This window comes from Furipterus horrens, unplaced genomic scaffold (genome assembly GCF_987537825.1).
Source record: "Furipterus horrens unplaced genomic scaffold, mFurHor1.1.pri manual_scaffold_6, whole genome shotgun sequence".
Lineage (NCBI taxonomy): Eukaryota > Metazoa > Chordata > Mammalia > Chiroptera > Furipteridae > Furipterus > Furipterus horrens.
In genome coordinates this window covers 52854000-52881868 of record NW_028327176.1, presented here as the reverse complement: position 1 = coordinate 52881868, position 27869 = coordinate 52854000, and the positions used below count along the sequence as shown (strand labels likewise).

The following is a 27869-nucleotide window of genomic DNA, read 5'->3' as shown; positions in this document are numbered from 1 at the left end:
CCACAACTTTGTGGAGCAAACATGTAGGCATGGCTCAGATGGACAATCCTGCTGCTCTTCATGATGTTGATTAAAGTCACTCAGTGATGCTTGGCTGGTGGAAGGACAGGTCTAAGGCTTCACTCCTACATCCAGGATTCCCAGCTGACTTTCCTCAGAGTGAGTGCCCCCAGCAGCCTAGAGAGAAGCTGCCAGGCTGAGCCCAGCTTGGGCTGTCCACCACAGAGCTCATAGGTGACCTCTCCAGCACGATGGTTCCAAGGGTAGGTGTTCTGGTTGACAGAGGCAGCTGAGCCAGCCCACATTTAGGAGGAAGGAATTAGATTCCATTCTCAATCAAGGAACTAGCAAAGACTTTCTAGCCATCTTTCACTACCACACCATCTTTCAAGGTGTTGAGCTGGGGCCCCTCACTTTGTCCTTGCATATGAGCTGTTACTTGGTAACTCCTTTCTAGGCCCTTGATAACCTTGGCTTTCCCACCTAGTCTGTGTTCACTCTCCTGGGGAGGGATGAGAGAGATGTCTTGCCAGGTGCTGCAAGTAGGGGCTGTACCCAGCTGATGTTTAACAAAGAAGCCCTCAGGAGCTGGAATAGGGGCTCCAGCTGATGACCATGAGCTGTCCTCTAAGTGCCAGGTACGACCCTGGGACAATAAAATCCTGGCTCATTGGTTGTGTCAGGGAGCACTGATGTGGGCCCCAGACAGATGAAATAATAACTGCTTGGTCAAAGTGGGCAGGGTGTGTGCTGTCTCAATGATGGGGATTCTCACTCATGGCTCTTGGTTGCTGCAGGGTTGAAGTTGGAAGACTGAAGTCGTCAGCCTACAACTTGTGATTTCCACTTGCTTCAGCAGTAGGGAGCTCAATGCCATCCAGTGTCATTGCGTAGCTTCTGGGATCACAATGCTGCATTCAAACCCTTGATCCATCACTTGCTCCTAAACATGACGTTCCTTTTATTTCAGGTAGAACAGGAAGTAGCCCCTATTTCATTGTGCTGTTGAAAGGATTTCATAAGAGAATGAAGATTAGCAGCTGTCATTACTGTCAGCATTGTCCTCAATCATTAGGCCCGAACTAGGAGGAAAGGGAAAGAAGAGGAAAAAGAAAAACTTCAGGAAAACTAATAATGACAGAAAAGAACACCATTAATTAAAACATATAAATAAAAAATAGCTTATGACAGAATGCCTTCACATACTTCAACACCTTACTTAAACATATGTTTTGTTTTTGACAAAGTTCTATGCATACACAGTTTTAAAAGTTTAGTAGTTTTACCTCTCCCCTCCTCTGGTCCTGCTTCCCAGGGGCAACCACTGTTAACTCTTTCAGTGACATTAGTCTCCATGTTTTTAAATATCATGATTATACAGCCTTTTATTTTTTGTTGATTTAGATATTATCTATTGGTTTCCTACTATAATTTTTTTTTTTTAACTACCACTCCCTCCCCAATGTACAGATACACTTGCCCTCTTTCCAGCCTTCTAATGGAATTATATCTTTTTATTTGGACTAATATTTAGTCTTGACATTATTACCATATAATCCATTCTTCACAGCTGAGCCAGGTAGTATACTATGACCATTTCCTTTCTTGTACAACGTTTTTGTTTTGCCTGGGGTTAATAATTGTTCACTTTGGCTGCTTAGTTGCTTCTTGGGGTTTGAGAACTATTGAGGTTGAAGTAGAGTAAGTTTACATCTTGCATGGAAAATAAGTGGACAGGTTACCTAGCAGACCTCTGGAGAGCCAATATTAGAGCCGACAGGCATTGAGTTGAGGGCTAGTTATGAGTCAATTGGAATAACTGGTGGTGTGAGATAGAGAGGAGGCAGGAATTACAACTCCGTAAATGATTTTGGAAGCTGTGGCATGTATCACATAAAGAAGGAGATTGGCCAAGGCTTGAGACTCCAGCCTGCATGTGGTAGGAACATCTTTGATGTCACTGTTTTGGGTAGACAAAGGATGCAATGACCCAACAAACCTTAGAGTGCCACAGAAACCATAGGAACAGAAATCCTTCTGCATGGATCACCAGGTCCTTACCCACCCCTTCCTCCTGGGAAACTGGAAGCCATCCTCAAATCAAATCTAGCAGAGTGAAATCACAGGAAAGATCTATTTAACTCAGGTCTAAATAAACAACTTGAATAGGTGTCAACACATAAACAATTGTTGACAGCATCTATTATAAGTCCCAATCCTGGACCAATATATGCAACCTTTATGTATGAGCAAACAAAAGCCACCAGATAAATGAACAAATTTAGAAGCTGTAAACAAGGGACCCATTCAAAGCAAAAATATATATATATCCCCTCTATGAAACATATTTACTCCATTAAACATGATTTTAAGAAGGAAATAGTCTATATTCATATTCCCAATGAGATGAAGGAGAAATTGAAATCAAGATTCAGAAGTAATTGAATCTATTGTTTGGATTTTTAGTTGTCAGTCATTACATCGTATTTCCTGAAAGGATCCAGGTACTCAAGAATTTGATTCCTGTCATCCTTCAGCTGTGCAATTACTTTAGATTGGCTTTTTTTCTCATTGACGTGGTGGCCCAATTGGCCATAGGCATCTCTAGGACTTTGCTTTTATAATAGTTTCAGCAAAATTCACTCTCATTAGCTTGGCATTGGTCTGTGTCCGTTATTGTATCAATCAGATGGCCAAGGGATTGCTATGTTTTCAATGTCATATATCTGTTTACCCCTGGGATCTGGGGATGGGATCATTGCCACTTAGACCATATGAATGGAGAATGAGGAAGAGGCGGTTCCTAAGAGAAAGAGATGGGTGCTGGGCCAGCAGAAAGAGCTGTGCACTTACCCAACCTAATTTTTGTTCATATGGAAGGCAACCCAGAGATATTCTTAGATATACCATGATTCAGAAAGCATACCCCTTCTAAAAAGTTACTTGAAGAAATATAACTGAGACATGGATCAAAATAATTCCAATATGGAAGATGTGTTATAAAACAAATGGTGGCAATCAATAAGACTGTAAAACTTAGAGTTAATGTACAAATTGCTAGTAAGATAATTAGAAATTTAATAAAATGAGAAAAAAGTCTTCAGAGAGCTAACCAAAGTGAAAAGAAATTTATAGAATTAACCTAGACCCAAAACCTCTGGTTATTCCAATGATAATCCTTAGATTAGGTTAAATCAGAAAGGGAGATGGATGTGAAATAGGAAAGAGTAAGTGATCTGGAACCCACCATGACAAATAGGAAATATATCTTTCTCCCACCACTCTAATAAGCTTGTACCAATGATAACTGCAACAGGATCAGAATTCTGAGAAGCAGGTGATCAGTGGAACAAGGGCCTGGCTGCTACCCACACCAAGATCAGCTAGCAGTTACACAGCATTTATAAATTGCAGTAGCACCTGTTTCTACACTGACCTTTGATTTTAAAAAAGTATTGCTCCTTCAGTCCTGCCACCCAAAGAGCACATTTCTCTTGAGGCTCACTCTAACCCACAACCACCTAATGAAGGGAATTCAGTAAACTGTACTTCCTCCAGCTTAGCTAAATGGTCACAGTACAAAGCCATAACAATAATAAAGTAAGAGAGAATAAAAGCAAACGCATTCAACAGTTAACTAAAAAATTTACAAATGAGTAATAAAAGAAACTTAATGAAAGTAAAATAAAAAATTAATAAGACAAAAGCAAAACAATGAATTAGGAAACAAAGACTTGGTACACTTATTTAACAAACCAAGGTGTATATTTGTGTAAAAGACAATAAAGAAAATCATAAGCAGTGCTAAGAAAACAAAGAATTCACAAAATGTTATGAATAAGAGACAGTACAAAACCCTATAAAGTTTGACTTAAAAATATATGGCAATAACACTTCCAGCCAAGATGGAGGCATAGACAGACATGCTGCTTCTCCCTCCACAACTAAGAAGGAATACTACTACCTCAAAACTAGAAACAACCAGAAGTTCCAGAAAATCAAAGTACATGGAAGTCCAGCAAACAAGGATATAAAGAAGAAATACTCATCCAGACAGGTAGGAGGGGTGGAGCCTAGGCAGAGAGGACACGTGTGGTGGTGGCAGCAGTAGCACCAGCGGCAGGCCAGCAGAAAGTGAAGTTACATTTTAAAAAGTCAGGAGGGACACCTGGGGAGCATTCCCAGCTCCTCACTAGAGCAGCTCACTGTCCCAGCTCCGGGGAAAATCAAGCTTCATTGCTTTTGACTGTGAAAACCAGTGGGGGTTGAGATGAAAGCAGAAACTGCAGGTCTCAGCAGAGTCTGCTTGTTTAAAGGGCCCCCACGGACCTAGAACACCCGCAGACCCACCCACTCTGGGAACGACGGCCAGGGCACCAGCTAGAGGGGCACCAGTCCAGTGCAGAAGTGCCTGGAAAGGGGGCGAATGCGGGGCAAGCGGCATTTTTCCTTCTCAGACCCCTCCCCTGCATACATCGCCACAATGTGGTAAAACAGGTTGCCCGTTACTGATGAATCCCTAAGGCTCTGCCCCTTACAACATATTAGGAGCGACAGCTCTCCCTGGGACGTGGAAGCAAACAAACACAGGTGACTTCTGGCCAAGATGGAGGCCTAGACTGACATGCCCCATCTCCCTCCACAACTAAGAAGGAATACAACTACCGCAAAATCAGCAATAACCAGAAGTTCCAGAAAATAAATGGAAGTCCAACGTATGAAGTTATAAAGAAGTGGTGCTTGTCCGGACAGGTAGGAGGGGTGAGGCCAGGGAGGAGATTTCAAGCTGTGCTGTCCACGGCAGCAGCAGTGACGGCGGCAGGACAGCAGTAAGCACAGAAACCTGTATTTAAGGGGAGGCGAGAAGCACCTGTGGAGCACCCCTGGCTGCAGACCAGACCCATCAGCTTGCGATTCCAAAGCAAGGGAAGGCCTTGGACTCTGAGACCCGGTGGGGGTGGGGACAGAGGAGGAGGCTCCCAGTCTCTCAGCGGAGATTGAATGGCAGGAATTCATCCTGGACCCCCACCCCCGCAGAAAATGCCCAGTTGTGATGACTGCACAGGGCTCACCCCCTGTCCCCATAGTGTAAGAGGTGTGACAGCCCTGCCCAGGAAGCAAAGGTAAACACAAAACTGTTCAGGATGGCACAGATCATGATAGAGATCCCAGTGACACAGCTGACCAGACAGTAAATTTCTAATCTAATGAAGCAGCAGATAGAAAATCTTTCTGAGGCACAGTTCAGAGCTTTGCTTATAAAAGCACTTACAGACCTAACAGCAGATCTTAAACAAGACAGGGAAGGAATGAAGGCTAGTCCTGCTGAAATGAACAAAAACACAGACAAAACTAGTGGTGAGGGCAAGAAAACCAGGGATCAAATCAACAAATCGAAATATAAGAAAGGAACAAACAGTCAACCAGTGCAGAAAGAGGAAACAAAAAGTGAGGAAAATGAGGAGAGACTCAGAAACTTATCGGACAGCTATAAGTGGGCCAACACCTGAATCATAGGATTGCCAGAAGGTGAAGAAGAACTAGAAATGGAAAAATTATGTGAAAAAATAATGAAGCAGAACTTCCCTAACTTGGGGAAGGAAATAGACTTACAGGTCCAGGAAGCACAGAGAGTTCCAAAATAACTGGACCCAGGGAGAACCACACCAAGACACATTATAATCAAAATGTCAAAAATTAAGGCTAAAGAGAATCTTAAAAGCAGCAATAGAGAAGAAGAGAATTACATACAAGGGCGTCCCAATAAGACTGTCAGCTGATTTCTCAAAAGAAACTGCAGGCAAGAAGGGACTGGCAAGAAATATTCAAAGTAATGAAAAGCAAAAACCTACCACCATGATTACTCTATCCAGCGAAGCTGTCATTTAGAATAGAAGGGCAGAGAAAGTGCTTCCAGGACAAAGTAAAACTGAACGAGTTCATCAGATCCAAACCACTGTTTAGGAGAAAGGATCAAAATTATGAACATTAAAATGAAAACTGTATCACAACAACCAACAACAGAAGCTAGGGATCTGAAACACAGGCAAACTAAGTAGGCAAGGAGAGTGTGAAAAGAATTATAGGTATGGGGAACATTAGGGGGGGAAGACAGCAGGGAGGGGAAGGGGGGAAAGGGAGGGAGATTGTTCAGGAATTAGGAAGCATAGTAGGAGGAAGTGGAGTAGACAGGAAGATGTTGAGAGGAACTATGTGCACAAGCAATGGGCATGGACTAAGGGGTGGGAGGACAATTGGAGGGAGAGATGTCACTGGGTGGAGGGGAACAAAGGGAAAAGAAATCAGGACAACTGTAACAGCATAATCAATAAAGCATATTAAAAATAAAAAAAAATAAAGTGAAAATAAAAAAAAAAAGAGTTGAATAGAAATCTGATGACTATGGTTAAAGAAACTATATCCATATCTTCACCTCTCCATCCAGACTGGTAGGAGGGGTGAAGATATGGAGACATGGAATGGGCTAGTTCCACACCCAAGCATTATGCGTAAAAATTTGGGAGGGATAACTCAGGAGAGAGGGGTCCCAATCCCACACTAGACTCGCCAGCCCAGGGCTCTAGTGCCAGAAAGGTAAGTCTCCATGACTTCTAGCTGAAAAAACCAGTGGGGATTGAGTCAGCAGAAGAAACTTCTGGAGAACCAAGGAGATCCTCTTAAAGAACTCACAGACAGACTTACTCAGACTCACTCCCTGTAAGCCCTGGCACCAGGGTAGCTGCTTGAAAGGCACCAGTGGCATATGAGGAGGAAGTGTCTGGCATCAAAGCAAGAGCTGAGGAATAGCTTTCTTCCAGACATAAAGGCAGCCAGAGGCTATTGTTCCTTTTCTGAACCCTCACCCCAGAGAGCCACAGAGCTGTTAGGCAGGTGTTATATCTGAGATTCCACCAACTTGGCTAACACTCTTTGTCATCCCCTGGAGGTCCCCTGAGGCTCTGTCGCACACATCTTACAGGCCTACCCAAGCTGTTAGCAGTGGCTTTTCCATATGAATGACTGGTCTTGGCTCATGCTTCACAACTTCCTAAATTCTCTCAAGCAAACAACAGCCAGCCAGCCTCAGTGAGCCCCCAGCCTCTGTACCTCTTGCTAAGTGAACCTAGGCCTGGCACTAGCAGCAGCTGCCAGCATAGGTTCACAGCTTAGCTTTGCCTGGGAACCTCCAAGCCCAGCACAAGTAGCAGCGATAGGCAGATTGCTTTGTACTTAATGCAGGGTGACCCTGGACAGAATACAGGTTGGGGCTGACCTTGGCCTGCACCACTTGGGAAACCTCAGAGCCTGCACATCCACCGGACAGCTACAGGCCACACTGGAGCATCACCACCCTGCCCTTGCACAGCTGATCCTCCACAGAGGGTGGAGGTTGGAGATGAGTGGTCACCGCCAGTCTCTGCAGCTGACTGGCCTGGATAAATCCCTCCCTTTGACCTACCCACATCAACCAATTCTCAACTATAAGAAATGGGTGTACTCAGCCCATACCTTGGGTACCTGGCTTGGGTGATAGGGGAGGCTGTGCCAGTGGACCCTACAGGACACCTACTACATTAGGCCATGCTACCAAGATAGAGTCATAGTAGCTCTACTAGAAACAAACGCAGGGAGGCTGCCAAAATGAGGAGATAAAGAAACATGACCCAAATGAAAGAACAGATCAGAATTCCAGAAAAACAACTAAACAAAATGGAGATAAGCAATCTATCATATGCAGGGTTCAAAACACTGGTTATAAGGATGCTCCAAGAACTTAGTGAGAACCTCAATAGCATAAAAAAGATCTAGTCAGAAATAAAGGATACACTAATTGGAATAAAGAACAATTTACAGGGAAATAACAGTAGAGTAAATGAAGCCAAGAATCAAATCAATGATTTGTAACATAAGGAAGCAAAAAACAACCAATTAGAACAAGAAGAAGAAAGAATTTAAAAAAATGAGATTAGTGTAAACAGCCTCTGGGACAACATCAAGCATTTCAACATTTGCATCACAGGGGTGCCAAAAGGCAAAAAGAAAGAGCTAGAAATTGGAAATCTATTTGAAAAAAATAATGAAATAAAACTTCCCTAATTTGGTGAAAGAAATCGACATGCTAGTCCAGGAAGCACAGAGCATCCCAAACAAGATGGATGCAAAGAGACCCAGTTCAAGACACATAATTAAAATGCCAAAGCTTAAAAATAAAGAGAGAATCTTAAAGCAGCAAGAGAAAAGCAGTTACTTACCTACTAGGGTATTTCCATAAGACTGTCAACTGATTTCTCAAAAGAAACTTTGCAGGCTAGAAAAGATTGGCAAGAAATATTCAAAGTCATGAAGAGTGGGGAACTTTGCTCTACCCAGCAAAGCTATCATTTAGAATCGGAGGGCAGATAAAGAGCTTCCCAGACAAGAAAAAACTAAAGGAGTTTATCATCACCAAACCATTATTATATGAAATGTTAAAGATACTTATTTAAGAGAAAGAAGATCAAAACTATGAACAATAAAATGACAATAAACACATATCTTTCAACAATTGAATATAAAAACAAACTAAGCAAACAAGAACAGAGTCAGAATCATGAATATGGAGAGCATTTTGATGGTTGTCAGATGGGAGAGTGGTGTGGGAGGAATGGGTAAAGAGGTGAGGGGATTAAGAAATACAAATAGGTAGTTACAGAATAGCCATGGGGATATAAAGTACAATATAGGAGGAGTAGCCAAAGAACTTATACGCATGATGAACGGACATGAAGAGTACAAATTATAAGCTTGATGTAATGGGCATTTCTGAAATTCTGCATACAAAAATTAGAAAGTACATAGTTTTCTCAAATGCACCAAGAATATTTATAGTTTCATATATTTATAGAACATGATATCTGACCACAATACATTTAAATTAGAAGTAACATAAAGATAAATAAGAAACTTTACAGATATGTATGAAAAAATACATTACTAATTAAATTATAGATCAAGAACAACTTATAACAGAAATTTTAAAATACTTAGATCTTAATGATCATGAAAACATTAAAATCAGAGCTTGTGGAACTTTAAAAAAAGTATAGCTTTATCATTTTTTCCTTTTTATTCAATTTATTGGAGTGACACTGGTTAACAAATTTATACAGGTTTTAGGTGCACAATTCTACAGCACATAATCTGTGCTCTGTGTTCACCACCCCAAGTCAAGTCTCCTTCCATCACCATTTATGCCCCCTATATCCTCCTCTACTTCTCTCCACTCTTCTCCCCCTGGCGATCACCACACTGTTGTCCATATCCATGAGTTTTTTCTTTTTTGCTCTATCCCTCCAACCTCCCATCCAACACCCCCAATCCCTGACAACTGTCAGCCTGCAAAAAACTATAGCTTTAAATATGTATGTAGAAAACAAGACAACCTTAAAGTTGATGAGCTGTGTCTAGCTTAAGAAGGTAGGAAAGGAACAATAGAAGAAAACAAAATGAAGAAGAAGCCAACGAGCATAAGAATGGAAAACCATGAAATAGGAAACAAAGGTATAATAAAGAATATAGACTTCCAGCTGAGATGGAGGCCTAGACTGACACGCTCCGTCTCCCTCCACAACTAAGAAGAACTACAACTACCGCAAAACCAGAAATAACCAGAAGTTCCAGAAAATAAAGCTACATGGAAGTCCAACGTATGAAATTATAAAAAGTGGTGCTCGTCCGGATGGGTAGGAGGGGCGTAGCTGAGGCAGAGACGTCAAGTTGTGCTGGTGGTGGCAGCAGCAGCAACCAGCGGTGGGACTGCGGTAAGCACAGACACTCATATTTACGGGGAGGTGAGAATCACCTGGGGAGCACCCCTAGCTGCAGACCGGACCCGTCGGCTCATGATTCCAATGCTGGGGAAGGCAGAGCTCCATTGCCTCAGACTGTGGGGACAGAGGAGGAGGCTCCCGGTCTCTCAGTGGAGAGAGAATGGCAGGAATCCATCTTGGACCCCCCCCACCCCCAGAAAAAGCGCCACAGTGTGGTAAGAAGGGTTGCTCGGTAGTGACGAGGGCACAGGGCTCCGCCCCCTATAGTGTAGGAGGTGTGACAGCCCCACCCAGGAAGCAAAAACTGCCAAGATGGCAGGGATAATGATAGAGATCCCAATCACGCAGCTGACCAGAAAGCAAATACATGAATTAACAGACAAACAGATAGATAACCTTTCTGAGGCTCAGTTCAGAGCTATAGTATAAGACAGCTTACAGAAATAACAGCAGTACTTAATCAAGATGGGGAAGGAATGAAGGCTAGTCCTGCTGAAATGAACAAAAACACATATGAAACAAGTGGTGAGGGAAGAAAAACCAGCGATCAAATCAACAAATCAGAATATAGGGAAGGAACAAACAGTCAACCAGTGCAAAAGGAGGAAACAAAAAGTGAGGAAAATGAGGAGAAGTTCAGAAACCTCTGGGACAGCTATAAGGAGCAAGGATCCGAATTATAGGGTTGCCAGAGGTGAAGAAGAAGAACTAGAAATTGAAAAATTATGTGAAAAAATTATGAAGCAGAATTTCCCTAACTTGGGGAAGGAAATAGACTTACAGGTCCAGGAAGCACAGAGAACTCTAAATAAACTGGACCCAGGGAGAACCACACCAAGACACATTATAATCAAAATGTCAAAAATTAAAAATAAAGAGAGAATCTTAAAAGCAGCAAGAGAGAAGAGAAGTATTATGTACAAAGGGGTCCCAATTAGACCATCAGCTGATTTCTCAAGGGAGACCCTGCAGGCAAGAAGGAACTGGCAAGAAATACTCGAAGTAATGAAAATCAAAAACCTACAACCACGATTACTTTATCCAACGAAGCTGTCATTCAGAACAGAAGGGCAGAGAAAGTGCTTCCAGGACAAAGTGAAACTGAAGGAGTTCACCAGATCCAAATCACTGTTATATGAAATGTTAAAGGGATTTGTTTAAGAGAGGGAAGATCAAAACTATGAACATTAAAATGAAAACTGTATCACAACAACCAACAACAGAAGCTAGGGAATCGAAACAAAGGCAAGCTAAGTAGGCAACAAGAGTGTGAAAAGAATTATAGGTATGGGGAACATATGGGGGGAGGTCAGCGGGGAGGGAGAAGGGGGAAAAGGGAGGGAGATGGTACAGGAATTAAGAAGCATAGTAGGAAGGAGTGGAGTAGGATAGGAAGATGTAAAGAAGAACTGTATGCACAACCAATGGGCATGGACTAAGGGGGGTGGACAACTGGAGGGAGGAGGTCACTGCGTAGAGGGGAGCAGAGGTAAAAGAAATTGGGACAACTGTAACAGAATAATCAATACATCATTAAAAATTAAAAAATAAAAAATAAAAACATAAAAAGTACTTTAAGGCGTGGGACTGGATAGAGAACTGTTCAATTTTAATACAGTTAGATTTTGAAATGTTTTCCATTATAACTTGTGCATCGTGAAATCTCACATTAGCAGGCCTTTTGTATTTTGAGGTCATAAAGATATTCTCTATTCTCCATTAAAAATAAATAAATAAATAGAACTGAAAGTTGAATCTTTGAATAAATCCACAAGATAGACCAGTCTCTGACAAGACAAAACAAACAAACGAAGACACATATAAACACATATTTTGAATGTAAAGGCAGGTAACTTCACTTAGAGATTTAAAGATAAGAATATACCATTGCCAACTAGCAACTATATGCCAATAATTTTGCATATGTAGACAAAACAGGAAAATTCCTAGAAAACTAAAACTGAAAGAATTAAAATAAAATCTCCCCACAAAGAAGCATAAATTCCAGATGGTTTTACAGATGCATTCTAAAATACAATCATTTCAAAGAACTTATCATTACATACTGTACAATTCTTTCAGACAGTAGAAAAAGAGAGAATGTAGCTTATGCTATGAGGACTTTACTCTTCTGATATCAAAGCTGAACAAAGACATACTCAGGAAGAAAGAAAAGAGAAAAAAAGAAGGCAGGGAGGGAGGAAGGAAAGACTATAAGCTCATTTTAGTCAAGGGTATAGATATGAATACCTTAAACAAATATTTTCAAATGGAGTCTGACAGAACCAATAGTATTTAAAAAAGATTAGCACACTACCACTAAGTTGAGTTTATCCTAGGTGGGCAAGGATAGTTTAATATTAGAAAAATCCATAAACTTTAACAAACTAAATAAAGAAAAGCACATAATCATTCCAAAAATAGCAAAATAAGTCATTTTCTAATGATAGGATTAGGATTAAAATTTATATGCTTCATACAGATTATCTGTGAAACGTCTCGAACAAAGGTGATCCGAAATGGGAAAATGTTTTCACTTATAATCAGGAATTAGACAAGGATGCCAACAATATAATCTTTATTCATTTTATAAGATGATTTAGTCAGTTCAATAAGACAAGAAATAGAAATTAGAGGCATAAGGATTGGAGAAGAGAGGTTAAAACCATCATTTTTTGTTGATGATCATATAGCCATATAAAAAATATCAAAAAATTACTTGCAAACATACTAATGGAATAGATTCTAGTAAGATGAGTAAATATAACAAGAATAAACATAAGAATTTACACAATTGTAAATACACAGTTGCATTTTTACATAGCAACAGCAAACTAGAAAACACAATTAAAGACATTTGAAATATGACCAGAGATTGTCAAATATCTAGGTATAAATCTAACAAATGGATAACAAGACTTTTACAGGGAAAATCATAATACTTTACTAAGAACATTTAAAAAGATATAAATATATGGAGAGACATAGCCAAGAATAAGAAAACAATATAAAGAAGCTGTCAATTCTGCCCAAAATTAATTGATAGATTTAAGGAAATTTTATTAAAATTCCAAGCATTTCTTTTTTCTTGTTTAAATGAAACTTAATAAAATGATTCTAAATTTTGTGTCAAAATAGAAGACCAAGAATAGCCAAGACACTTCTGAAATACAAGAGCAGAGAGGGGAATAATTGCTCAACCAAATATGAAAACAAATTACGCAGCTATCATAATTAGAACAGTGAGATATTGGTGCAGGGAGAGCCTAATTAACTGACATTATAGGACAGGGAGCCTAATTCCAGCCTCAGACATGTGTAGAACTTGAGTACAAGAAAGAGATAACATATCACATCAGCAAAGAAGTGGACATAGCTAGAAAACAGTGGTTACCCATGTGGGAGAAAATTAAATTGGAATTCTACCTTTCACCATGTACAGAAATCACCCCTAAATGGACGTAAGACTTATGCATTAAGATCCAAAAGTTAGCCCTGGCTGCTGTGGTTTAGTGGATTGAGCGTCGGCCTGCGAGCCAAGTGTCGCTGATTCAATTCCCAGTCAGGGCACGTGACTAGGTTGCAAATCAGGTCCCCAATTGGGGGCGTGAGTGAGAGGCAACCACACAGTGATGTTTCTCTCCCTCTCTTTCTCCTTTCCCTTCTCTCTAAAAATAAAGTAAATAAGCAAACAAACAAACAAATAATTTAAAAAAAGATCCAAAAGTTAAAAATTATTTCTTAAGCAAGAAACAAAAATGTAATTTATAAGGAAAATACCAATCAATTTGTTTATATTAAAATTAAGAGCTTCGTGCAAAAAAAAAGAAAATCTAGACACAGAACTTACATCCTTCACAAAAATTAACTCAAAATGGATCACAGATTTAAATGTAAAATGCAAAGCTATAGAACTAGAACATAACATAAGAGAAAACTTAGATGATGAGTACAGTGATGACTTTATAGATACAACACTGAAGGCACAACCCATAAAAGAAAAAATTGACAATCTAGATTCATTAAAATTAAAAACCTGAAAAGTAGAAGACAATGTCAAGAGAATGAGAAGACAAGCCATTTGCTAGAAGGAAATATTTGCACAAGTCACATCTGATGACGTTGGCTGGGTGGCTTAGTTGGTTGGAGCATCATCCTGTACATCAAAAGGTTGTGCGTTGGATTCTTAGTCAGGGCACATAGCACATACATAGGTTGGGGTTTGATCCCTGGTCGGGGCTCATAAGGGAGGCAACTGATCGATGCTTCTTTCTCACATTCATATTTCTCTCTCTCTCTCTCTCTCTCTCTCTCTCTCTCTCTCTCTCTCTCTCTCTCTCAAATCAATAAACACATCCTCAGGTAAGAATTAAAAAAAAAAAGAAAAAAAAAGACGCATTTTATGGAGCACTGTTACCCAAGGGAGCATTTGAAATCTTGCTTCCTGGCAATGTCGTCAGTTTGGGTCAAATAAACACACATAAAAATTCTCAAAAGCAAAACAAAACAAAACAGAACAACAACAACAATAACAGCAAAAACCCTGTTACCCAAAATATACAAAGAACTTTTAAAACTCGACAATAGGACAAAACATCCTGATTCATAAATGGGCTAAAGACCTTAACACACACCTCATCAAAGAAGATATACAGTTGGCAAATAAACACAAGAAAAGATGCTCCTCGTAATATGTAATCAGAGAAATGAAAATTAAAACAATGAAATACAATTACCCACCTGTTATAATGTCCAAAATCCAGAACACAGACAACATCAAATGCTGATGAGGATGTGACGCAACAGGAACTTTCATTCACTGCGGACAGGAAAGCAAAATGGGACAGCCACTTTCAGAGATAGTTTAGCAATCTTACAAAACTGAATAGATTCTGACCAAACATTCCAGCAATCATGTTCTTTGGTATTTACCCAATGAACTGAAACTCATGTAGACACAAAACCTCACACATGAATGTTTTTAGAAGCTTTATTCATAATTGCAAAACCTTGGAAGCACCAAGATGTCCTTACATAGGTGAATGGATGAACTGAGACATGTCCAGACACTGGACTATTATTCAGTGCTAAAAAGAAATGAACTATGAAACCATGAACATGCATAGAGAAACTTTCAAAGCCTATTACTAAGTGAAAGAAGCCAATCTGAAAAGGTTATATACTCTACCATTTCAACTATATGATTTTCTGGTAAAGGCAAATCTATGGAGACAGTAAAGAGATCAATGGTTTTTAAGATTTAAGGAAGGAGGACGGGTAAATAGGTGGAGCACAAAGTATTTTAGGGCAGGGAAAATATTCTGTAGGATATTATAATGGTGGACACATGCCATGATAAATTTGTCCAAACTCATAGAATGTGCAATACCAAGAGTGAAGTACACAATGAACTTTGGGTTATTACAATGTGTCAATGTAGGATGTGTTGATGTAGGTTCATTAGTTGTAACAAATGTACCACTCTGGTAGGGGGTGTTAATAATGAAGGAGGTTATGCATGCATTAGGGGACAGGTATATGGGAAATCTCTGTACCTTCCTCTTCATTTTGCTGTGAACCAAAAACTGCTGTTGAAGTGTAAACAAACAAAACAAAAACAAAGAAACGAAGACAATATGGCAACATTAAAAATTAAAAACTTTAGTCCTCTAAAAGAATTTTAAAAGAAAGTAAAAAGTCAAAGTAGAACTTGAGAGAAAATATTTACACATCTACAGATGATAATGAATCTATGTTAAGAATATATAAAGCATTTCTACAGATGAATAAGAAAAGCACATAATAATCCAATAAAAAATTGTCCAAAGGTGTGAAGAGACATTTCACAGAAGAGAAAACACATATCTCTCACCTATTGATGAAAAGATGCTCAATGTCGTTAGTGATAAGAAAATCCTAATTAGAACTTCAATGAAATACCACTTAATACCCATCCACTTCGCAAAACTTTAAAAGTCTGACAATACCAGAAGAGAGGGTCCCAAGAACCTCTTCCTTATACATTTCTGGTGGGAATTTAAAAGGACCACAGAAGAAAACTATTTTGGATGATCTAAAGTTTATCATACCTTTTGAGCCAGGAGTTCTAGTTCTAGAATTCTATTTCTATATATACGTAAGACCTTTGTACATGTACAACAGGAAACATCTATAAGAATGTTCACAGCAGCATTGCTCACATTAGCAAAAATCTGGCAACCTATGTGTCCATCAGTGGAAGAGCCGATGAGTAAACTGTGATATACTTATTCCCATGATAAAATATTATATAACAGTCAAAACAAGTTGAGCTGACATGATACACACCATTTGGATAAATCTTGGTGATAAAATATTTTTAAAAATCACTTTATAATGGTGATTTTAAAAAAGATTTTATTAATTTTTTTTGGAGAGAGAGAAACATATACAAGAGAAACATGGATCAGTTGCCTCTTGCTTGCCCTCAACTGCGGACCTGGCCCACAATCCAGGCATGTACCCTGATTGGGAATCAAACCAATAAACTTTTCAGTCTGCAGGCCAACACTCAATCCACTGAGCTACACCAGCCAGGACAGTGATATAATATTAAGTAAAAAAATGTAAGTACCAAAAGACTACATTCTGCCTAATACCGGTTTTTAAGTTACATAAAATAAAAATATATACAATATTAAGAAATATGTAGTCAGTAAAACTATACAAAGACGAAAGTAAAAAAAAATTAATACAGGCTTATGAATGATGGTTAACCTGAGTTGGGGCAGGAAGGAGAATGGGGTAGATGGAGACTGTGTAGTTAGATGCAAGTTATTGTCAAAGTCCAATCTTTTGTTTTAGGTGGTGGGTTCATGGATGCTTATGTAATTCTAACTAACTATCAATTTCTATTATTTATTGCTTCATAAAAAATTACCTAGGGTTAATGATTTAATTAATATTTGTTATGATTATACTTCATGATTCTCTGGGTCAGCAATTCAGGGCACAGAGAGGCTTGTCTTTTGTTCCACGATGGCTGGGTCATTTGGGATGAGTATAATAGCAGGGGCCGGCACCATGAAGGTTGCCCAGAGATTTCTCTCTTTACCTCAAAGGAACTAGGCTTTTTCACAGCATGGCAGCCTAACTAAATAAATGAAAACATAAAAGTAGATCCTGCGTGAATCAATGAGAGTGAGTCGTGAACTAATGGTTAGGATTAATCCAATTCTCTGAATGTGAGTTCCATTGAAAAAATGGAAAAGCAAATCTAGAGAACAATATCCTGTGTACCATTATGTTAAACCATAAGAAGTTAGTGGTTTTGTAGGTCAAAATCATCAAATATTAGCAATGTTATACAATTCAATCAACTAGCAATAATTATAGGTATAGATATCATATTTAATTTCTATATCGGAATAATGTATCATAGGTCAATTCTCAAATAGTCTATTAATTTGATGTGGTTCTTATCAAAACTCAATGATTTAAAATTTGTGCAAAGACAATATGAAACATGTTCTAAAGCTTATGCAAAGATTCAATATAAAAGCACCGCCAATACAATTATGAAAGAGAAAAGTAATGAGAAGATACTTTTCCTACCAGATAGTAAAATATATTTTAAAACTATAATAAATGAGAGTATAATACCAGTATCTGATAAGTGGTATTTGCATAAGGGTCTTTTTAAAGAGAAACTATCATTGGATTCCTTTCTTTATTCTTTATATAAAAATTAATTTCATATTGATTACATATTTAAATAAAAAATTAAAAGAGAATATAGGATAGTATTTTTACTTTCTTGGGATAAGGAAATCTTTCTACTCTTTAGAGCAAAAAAGAAACACAATAAACTAAGATACTGATAGATTTTACTACATAAAAGTAGAAATTTATGCTGTAAAACTATTATGAAAAAGTGAAAAGATAAAGCTGTCAAAGTGGGATTTTTTGCAATTAAAGTGCAATGAAAATAAAAATAACCCTCCTCTTCTTCCATGCCAATCTCCCTCTGCCTCTTTTTCTTTAAATAAGGACATTTAGGTAGTTTATTTTGCAAATAAAATACAGTAATATTCTCTATATAAAGAACTCTTAAAATCACTAAGAAAATAGTCTAAAATCAGCTAATTATAAAAGCAGACAATTCACAAAGTAAAAGCCAATAAGTACTTGAAAAACATTGATATTCAATAGTGAAAATAAATGCAAAACAAAATATCCTTTTTTCCTTAACAGATTGGCAAAGACTAAAGAAGTAATATTACACAATGTCAGAATATAGAGAAGTTGGTACTTCCATACACCATTGGTTTGATTATAAATTAGTACAACTTTCCTGAAGGGAAATTTTCCTATCTCTACCAAAAGCCTTAAATGCAAGCAAGCCCTTGACACAGTAATTCTACTTCTTGGAAGGAATTTATCCTAAGCAAATAACTGGAGAGCTTCAACTAAAACATGGTGGATTGAATAAATAGATTTGTCTCTGCCCCCGTCAACCCTGAACCCCACTAGGCAGACACAAAGCTAAAAGAGAAGTGTAAAATAACAAGGAGATGACAGAGAATATAGTTGTCAACATAGCTTTGGAAGTTGAAAATGAATGGATGAGCAGAGAGTGGCAAATTGAACACATGCATTTAATTTTGCTCTCTTCCAAAATCCCACTAAAGCTACGGCAAAGGGATTGTTTAAAAGGCTTGAACATACAAGGGTGGGGAGAGTGGGAGAAAATCTGTAAGCTAGAAAATCAGTGGATGAGTCATAATTTACTTGGCGAACCTGAGAAAGCTGAGAACTCACCTGGTTTATACCACAAAATCTTGATAAGACCCAAGAATTGAAGGTCCCAGTTGGGAAGGAATGTGTGTGGCCAATATAGGACTGGTTGAGAGCTTGAGGCAATTATTAATAGATCCCCAGGCCCGCTCTTCAACTCAGTGTCAGCAAGATGACTGCAGGTTTATTCTCTGGAGACGGTGTTGGCATTCCTTTGACTTGTGGCCATATCATGCCAATCATTGCCTCTGTGGTCTCATTGCCTCCTCCTTTTCTGTGTCAACCTCTCTCTGGTTCTCCTTTATAAGGATACTTATGATGGCATTTAGGGCCCACTGAAATAATCCAGTCAAGGTGAGAATTAGCACCTATTTTCAAAATCCTTGACTTACTCTTATCTGAAAATACTTTTTCCCCAATAAAATAACATTTATAGGTTCCAGAAATTAGGGTTTGAATACCTTTCGGTGAAACATTTTTCAGCTTGCCAAATATGCTAAATTAAATGTATTGATCTTAGAATGCTAAACCAGCCTTACATTTCTGGAATAAACCTCCTTTGATTGCGCCTCATTGCCCATTTTGAAAATATGTTGCTGGATTCAGTTTATTAAAAGGTTTAAAGATCTTTTTCTTAGTTAAATATTATAAATACCATGAAGAACATTGGTCTGAAACTTTTCACACTCTTTATAGGTTTAGATATCATGGTTGCGATGTCAGTTTTTACTTAATGCATTTTGAAGAAATAGTTTTTAGTTTCATTGTTTTTCTGTTTCTTTATTGTTTTCTGTTTTCTTTCTAAAATCAATTTCTGTTCTTTATTATTTTCTTTCTTACTTTGGGTGTAACCTTTCTTTCTTTGTTCCTTTGTTCCTTCCTTCCTTCCTCCCTCTCTCCTTCCCTCCTCTCTCTCTCTCTCTCTCTTTCTCTCTCTTTTTCTCTTTTTCTCTTTTTTTCTTTCTTTCTTTCTTTCTTTCTTTCTTTCTTTCTTTCTTTCTTTCTTTCTTTCTTTCTTTCTTTCTTTCTTTCTTTCTTTCTTTCTTTCTTTCTTTCTTTCTTTCTTTCTTTCTTCAGGTGGAAACATACCATTAATTTGCAACTTTATGTCCCCAGTATATAAGTATTTAATTCTCCAAATTTTCCTCAAAGTACTGCCTTATTTTGATTGTTTTCACTTTCATTTAATTAAAAATGTTTTTATTTTTATTATAAATTCTTTGAAGCATAGGTTATTTAAAATAGTGTTGTTTAATTTCGAAGTATTTGGAGATTTTTCAATATTTTTCTGTGATCAATCTCCAGTTTAAATCTGAGTGATGGAGAACTTTTCTTTGCATGATTTCAATGTTCTTAAATTTATTGAGACTTTGTTATATGGTCCAGAATATAGTCTATCTTAATGAATGTGCCACATGCATTTGAAAACAATTTGTGTTTTTCTGTAGCTGGATTGTGTGATTTATAAATGTCAATTAAGTTGTGTTGGTTGATAGTACTTTTTTCAAGTCTTCTATATTCTTACTAATTTTCTCTCTACTTAGTCCCATTTCTGGGAGAGGAGAGTGGAAAAAACTATATCAATAAATTTATCCATTTCTTTTTTCAGCTCTATTTTTACTTTATCTATTTTTAATCTCTACTATTAGGTGAATAAACATTTAGAATTATGCTCTCTAATGAATTTATGCTTTTATTTTGTCTTTGTCCCTGGTAATATTATTATTTCTAAAGTCTATTGTATGTGATATTAATACAGCCCCTCCAGCTTTCTTATAAATAGTGCTTGCAAGATATATTTTTTTACTATTTTACTTTTAACTTATCTGTGCCCTTATATTTAAAGTGAGTTACTTCTAGAGAATATATAGGTGAGTCTTGCTTAAAAAAACTAATCCCATAGTCTCTGTCTTTTAACTTGTGTGCTTAGACCATTTATACATAATGTACATTTCAATCTTTTCCATAGCAATATTTTCACTGTTACTTTTTTCACCTTCTCTTTGTTCCCTTTTCCCTATTTCCTTTCTTCTTTTGGATTGACTGAATTTTTAAAAAATTATATCTCCATTATTGTCTTGTTAACTATACATTTTTGTTTTATTATTTGTTGCTTTACGGTTTACTATAAATATCTTTAGCTTATAGTCTAATTTAAAATAATGCATATCATCATATGTAGCTCTAAGAACCTTAAAATAGTATATATCTACTTTCCCCTTCATCCTTTTTGCTATTTTTATACATATACCTTCTATATATGCATAAACTGCATTATTTTTACTTTAAACTATCTGTTGTTTTATAAAGAGATTCAAAAGTGAATTTTAACATTTCTTCTTCTCTTTGTTCTTTTTGTGAATCCACTTTTATTCTGGTATTATTTTCTTTCTTTCTTATGATTATCCTTTAATTTTTATTATAGTGCAGGTCTTGTGGCAATGAATTCTCTCAGCCTTTGTTTGAAAGTATTATTTATTTTCTCTTCAATTTTGAAAAATATTTTGCTGAGTAAAAATTCTAGGTTGATAGATTTTGGGGGGAGTTCAGTATTTTAAAGGTATCTCTCCTTTGTTTTCTGTCTTGCATAGCTTCTGACAAGAATCCAGGAAGCTGGTAAAGTCATAAGGTTAATTTCTTGTTTCTAGTTTCTCAATTATTAAAGTTCTGTGTTACTTGTTGACCAATGTCTGAAAATTATTTTTGTATATATTTGTCTGTTTTATGATTGTGAAAGGTAAGAGAGTAAATCTTACTGTTTTTCCATGATGGGCAGAAACTGAACTCTACTGTTCTGACCATTTTAAGTTTCTATTATGTTTTCTTTTGATACCATTGTTTAGAAATGTGTTTCTAAAATAATCTCATTTTTTATTGGGTTCTATTTTATTATATTGTAATCAGATTGTAATTCAAAATGATACCAATTTTTTGAAATATGTTAAGGCTTTCTTTATGTCCTGATATGTAGTCAATTTTTGTAAATTACTCATGTGTATTTTAGAAGTATGTGTATTTTTTAATTGTGGGGTACTGAACTGTCCGTTAAATAAAATTTCTTCAGTGTGTTGTGCAAATCTTACATATGTTAATTGATTTGTATTCTCCTTCAGCCACAAGTAAATGAGTGAGTTGTATTGAAATTACTCATTTTAATGATGGCTTGGTCTATTCTTCCAGGGTCTATTACCTATTCTAATAAGTATTAAGAAGTTTATAATTATTATATCTTCCCAGTACAGTAAGCTTTTTCTCATTATATAGTGACTTTTTATCATTGACAATGCTTCTCATCTTAACTTTTGTCTTATAGCTGCCTAGCTATCTTTTCTTTGTATTTGCCGACAATATCTTTTTTTATCCTTTTTCTTTCAATCTGTCTATATATTTTATGCATGTCATTTTAAAACAGCACATAGGTAAACTTTTAAAAAGTCTAATCTGGCCATATCCATTTTTTAACTGGTGATTTCAGTCTACTTCACTCTATGGAGACTACTGATATTTTTATACCTTATACTTTCTGATTTCCTGTTGCTTTTTTCTTTTCTTTTCAAGTTGAGCTTTGCAGCTGATTTGCTTCTTTTTCTATTATAGGGCCAACATTGGAATTTGCCTTTAGGAGCACTCCTTCTTTCACATTTGTATCTCTTCCAGTTTCCTTTTATTTACTGGTCCTTTTGAGGGGATGGTTTATTTTGTTTGATCCTGGAATTTTTTAACCTACTGGTAGATTTTAAAAAAATTTTAAATCCCAGAAATTATAATCTGGTATGTTTTAGAGATGGAGTGAATAGGGTTGCATAGGATTTTATATATATCGATACAAAAAACAATCTCTCAGATGACTCTGATGTACAATATAATCCCAATGAGAAGTCATTATTTGAAGGAACTTTGAACTCTTTACTGATAAATAATATAAGAAAAAGTAATTATAATATCTATTGATTAGATAAACCTTGTGTATTGCTAATGGGAATGTAAAATGGTACAGCTGCTATGGGAAACAGTATTGTAGTTACTCAAAAAGGTATAGATAAAATTAGCATAAAATGCTGCAATTCCACTTCTGGGTATGTACCCAGAAGAATTAAAAGCAGGGTTTCAAAGAAATATTTGCATATCCATGATTATAGCATCATTAAAGACAGTAGACAAAGATGTCCCACAATAGCCATCAACAGATGAATGGAGAAACAAACATTATTCTGTTTTTAAAAAATTTTTTAAAGATTTTATTTATTTGTTTTTAGAAAAAGGGGAAGAGAGAGAGAAAGAAAGGGCAAGAAACATCAATGTGTGGTTACCTCTTGCACACCCCCATTTAGGGTCCTGGTCTGCAACCCAGGCATGTGCCCTGACTGGGAATTGAACCAGTGACCCTTTGGTTCACAGACTGGTACTCAATCCACTGAGCCACACCAGTGAAGGCTTATTCTGCTTTTAAAAGGAAGAATATTCTGATACTACAAAATGGATGGACCTTGAAGACATTATGCTAAGTGAAATCAGGTGATCACAGAAGGACACTATAGTGTATAATTCTACTTATCTGAGGTACTGAGTGGAGTAAAATTCATAGAGAAAGTAGAATAGTGGTAGCCAGGGACTGGAGTAAGGGAGGAATGGGGTACTGTTTAATGGGTACAAAATTTCAGTTTTGAAAAGTGAAAACGTTCTGGAGTTGGGTGGGGCCGATGATTGTACAGCAATATGAATGTGCTGAACTATACAGTAAGAATGATTAAATAATAAATTTTATGTTATGCATATTTTATCATAATAAAAAATATAGCATTTTGCATCTGACCAGGAGAAGTTTCTACTAAAATATATCGTCGTCGTCGGCAGCCGTCCGTCTCGAGAGACGATGGTGTAGCTTCTTAAGAGTCTATCTGCATCGCCGAGAATGGCTGTGCAGTCCGACTCGGGAGTGACACGGTATCTGTCTCCTCCCGTGTTGAATCGACATCTTGCGATGACGCTGGAGTGTCCTCTCCAGTGAAGCTGAAGCTACAGAGCCTGGGCAGGGTGATATGGAGGGTCTGCTGTTGCCCATGCAGCAGACCGCCCCTCTCTTCGCAGCTGAAGGGTCCAAGGGAAAGACGGAGTCGATACAGCTTGGCTTCAGGTGCGCCGCAGGAGTTGCCGGTGTTGACTACAACGTCAAACCGCCTTAGGGACTCCGGCTCCGGATTTTCTGTCGGGGTTTACTCCCTTAGCCTTTCCCCTGAAGAGGTATGCCGCGAGGCAGCGGAGGTTTTTTGGAGTCAGAGTTTTCCTTCTCTGATGTGCCCTGACTGGAAGATCGAACCAGCGACACTTAGCTCGCAGGCCGATGCTCAATCCACTGAGCCAAACCAGCCAGGGGAATATATATATATATATATATATATATATATATATATTTATGCCCATCCCCATTGCAGGCCAATTAAATCAGATTTTTGGATATTAGTATTTTTTTTAAAGCTCTACATGTGATTCTAATGTAAAGCCAGTGCTAGGCTATCTGACCTAAACTGTAGATCTCAATGATGGAAGAATGCTTTCTTGACTTTTTTCTTTTTCTTTTCCTTATGCTTTGTGAGCATAACTCTAAAATAGAAATAGTGTTTAAAATAATTTTTTGAGGATATGGCTATATTTTAGTGGAAGGGATCTTTAAAGTGTAAACTTAAAATTTTATAATCAGCTAAACTATCAATAAATCTTCAGGGTAGAATAAAAGCATTTTCAGACACCCAATTTCTCAAAAATTGTATCTCCCACTCTTTCTCAAGAAACTACAAGAGGTTGTGTTCTAACAAAAGAGGGGAATAATGAAGAAAATAAAAACATGGGAGATAGGAAACCAGATAGCCAACAGAACAGAGAAGCAAAGTGAATTCAGAAGATGATGAGGAAAGAAGTACTATAAGAACAGTGGTATGGAGTGCTGAAGAGCCAAAACAGTTGAGAACAGCAGGGTAGATAGCTACATGCAGAACTTTTCAAGAAAAAATGGCAGATGACTTGAGGTTGACATTATTTAGAGAGGTTTTATGGGCCTATCAGAAAGTTTTAAAAGGATTAGCATTGAGTATCAAGAAACTGATGTAAATAAAAATGAAGCAGTTATTAACTCCAGGAAGAACTAAAACTTTTATAAGAAAGAAAATAAAATCATAGGATACTGCAAGGCTCAGATTTGGAAATGTTGTAATTTAAATTTATTAGAAGACAAGATAAAGGAGAACTTTTGGTGTATGGCTATATAAGAGCACTCATCTTTCATAGTAGAAAGTAAATAGATGATGTTTAAACCCAGTTAATCAAGAAAACATAATTCAACCAAATTATTTAGATGTATGTATCAATAGTTAAATGCCAGAAAAATCAGAAATTGTGAGTGTCTCTGGGAAGGAGAAAGAGTGAGCCAAGGCCTTTTTAGTATTCATCATGAACATTTTTTTTTTCCTTTTTCAGAAGTGAATTTATTGGGGTGACATGGTTAACAAAATTATATAGGTTTAAGGAGTAAAATTTTATAATACATCATCTGTATATTGTGTTGTGTGTTCATCACCTCAAGTCAAGTCTCCTTCCATCACCATTTATCCCCCCATTTACCCTCTTCTACCCCCCACCCTCCTTTCCCTCTAATAATCGCCATATTATTGTCTGTGTCTATGAGGTTTGTTTTTTTCTTAACCCCTTCACTTTTTCATCCAGCCCCACAACCCTCCTTCCCATTGACAACTGTCAGTCTCTATGAGTCTATTTATATTTTTGTTACTTATTTTGCTCATTAGATTCCACATATGAGTGAAATCATATGGTTCTTGTCTTTTTCTGACTAGCTTACTTTCTTAGCATAATGCTCTCTAGGTCCATCCATGCTATTGCAAAGAATAGGATTTCTTTCTTTCTTTCTTTTTTTTTTTTTTACAGCCAAGTAGTCTTCCATTGTGTAAATGTACCACAACTCTTTTATCCACTCATCTACTGATGGACACCTGGGCTGTTTCTAAATCTTGGCTATTGTAAATAACATTGCAATGAACATAGGGGTGCATATATTCTTCTGAATTAGTGTTTTGATTTTTTTTCATATATATTTCCAGAAGTAAAATTGCTGGGTTATAATTTTTGATTTCTTGAGATAACTTCACACTACTTTCCACAGTGGTTGCACCACTCTGCATTCCCACCAACAGTGAATGAGGGTTCCCTTTTCTCCACATCCTTGCCAGCACTTGTTGTTTGTTGTTTTGTTAATGATGGCTATTCTGACAGGTGTGAGGTGTATCTTGTTGCTGTTTTAAATTTCTCTGATGATTAGTGATGTTGAGTATCTTTTCATGTGTCTATTGGCCATCTGTATGTCCTCTTTGGAGAAGTATTTATTTAGGTCTTTTGCCCATTTTTAATTGGATTTTTTTGGTGTGAGTTTTATAAATTCTTTATAAATTTTGGGTACTAACTCCTTATCAGATATATCATTGGTGAATATGCTATGATCTCTCATTCAGTAGGTTGTCTTTTCATTTTGTTGATGGCATCCTTTGTTGTGCACATAAACTTTTTTGACTTTTAAAATTATGTTCAGGGTATCCCTCTGGATGAAAGTATGTTTTTAAAGTATACAAGTGCATAAAGATGTATTTAAGAATGTTCACCTCAGCATTGCTTATGATAGTGAGAAAATTACCATCTACTTAGGGACATAATTTGAGTGTATATCTTGCATGCACTCATTCTGCCGAGGGAAAAAAAACATAGTTTAAGAAGACGAAAGAAGAAATGTTTGTGATTAGTGGCCAAGTGGATTATTAAGTCACTTTGATGCAAGAGTTCAGGGGAGGGAGAAGGTCTACCAGCTGGATTAGTTTGGGAAGATGATGAAGACTGTGCTTGACTTGTAAATTGGGACTCAAGGGGCTCTGAAGCTGGGACAGGGGGTTCAGAAGGGCCCCAAGTTGGGCAGGAGCTTAGGGTCAGGGAAGAGTGGGCACACTTGCCTGGCAGGCAGGGAGAAGGGACGGAGGGCAGGAGGGATCCTCATTATGGAGGCTGTTAGGGTGCTGCTAGACAACAAGTGCTTTGCATGGCTGGTGCAGCCATTTCCAACGTGCAGCCTAATGTCATTCCCACTAAGCCCTACAGCTGTGTGCTTCGTGTTGTTCCTCCAGAAACATCTATGTGCTCTCTTCTTGTACCTTTGAACTTGAAACACACAGTTCTGAGGTGGCCAGTAGCCAAGATTAGGCTCAGTGAAGTTGGAGGTATTGGGATTAGGGTAAGTCTGAGGACAGGTTTAGTGGAAAAGTTGTGACAGGGTTAAAGTTCGGTCTGAGGCCAAATTTGGGTTCAGTCTGTGATCAGGATTAGGGTTTGTCTATAGATGCACGTTTCTGATTGGATCTTATTTTTTTCTGTGTCAATAAATGTTGCTTAAGTGCACAGATGAATTGTAAATATTGGCCAGATATTTGTCTCAAAACTCTTCAGCCTTTGCCTCTCCTGGTCCCTTCTCTCTTGGCTTTCTCACTCTCTTTTTACCACACCACACATACAGGTATCTTTCCTAGACCTCCCCTAGACCAAACTTTCAGAGAGTCTCAACTTACCACCTCCCCCCATTCTCATTAGTTGGGGTTTGAGCCCTCAGGCAGTGGTTGCGTAACTTGTGTTATAGGAAGGGGTCCTACGGTGGGAGAAGGTGGGAGGAGAGCTCTGGTTTCCAACAAGGAGCAGCTGGGCTCTCTGTCCACCTGCCCACCCAATGCCAAATAGCAGCCAGTGCCTCTTCTGCCCTCATCCCTGCTGGGATGGCTATCTTACTCAGTGCCCTGGAATCCTGGCCCACACAATGCCTGGGTGCTTTCGAGGTAGGTTACTGAAACTTTAATCCCAGCTTTCCTTTCCATTCTTGACCCCACTTCCCCCAACCGCTATGGTCTCAAATGAGGCACTCCCTTTCGCTGTCCCCAGCAGACGCACTAGTCAAGGCTTGGAGAAGTACTCTCCATCCAACCTGGCTTAGCCCCGGGCTGGGTGTGGCAGCCGTCCCTTGGTTAGGTTGGTGGTGGGGTGCGTGATGGTGGGGGCCATGAGACAGGGTAGTGTTTCCTCATCCCATTGCCACCCTCCTGGGTGCGTACCTCCACAGCATCTGGTCCTCGGCTGCCTTCCAGCTTGGCTGCCTTCCTCTTGGCCTTCATGCTCTAACATGCAGTAGTTTCAGGAGAGGCTTTGAGGATGCCAGAGCCCAGCCTGACACTGAGGCAGCTAAGGAGG

General features: G+C 37.9%; 1 long non-coding RNA gene across 1 annotated transcript; it reads right to left on the bottom strand.

Moving 5' to 3' along the window:
• Positions 1-27869, bottom strand: LOC150006201 (uncharacterized). The gene is made up of 3 exons (XR_016511734.1): positions 27734-27869; positions 14550-14628; positions 1-1082 (listed from the first exon to the last, which is right to left on the bottom strand). It is a non-coding gene; the product is annotated as an uncharacterized LOC150006201 (long non-coding RNA).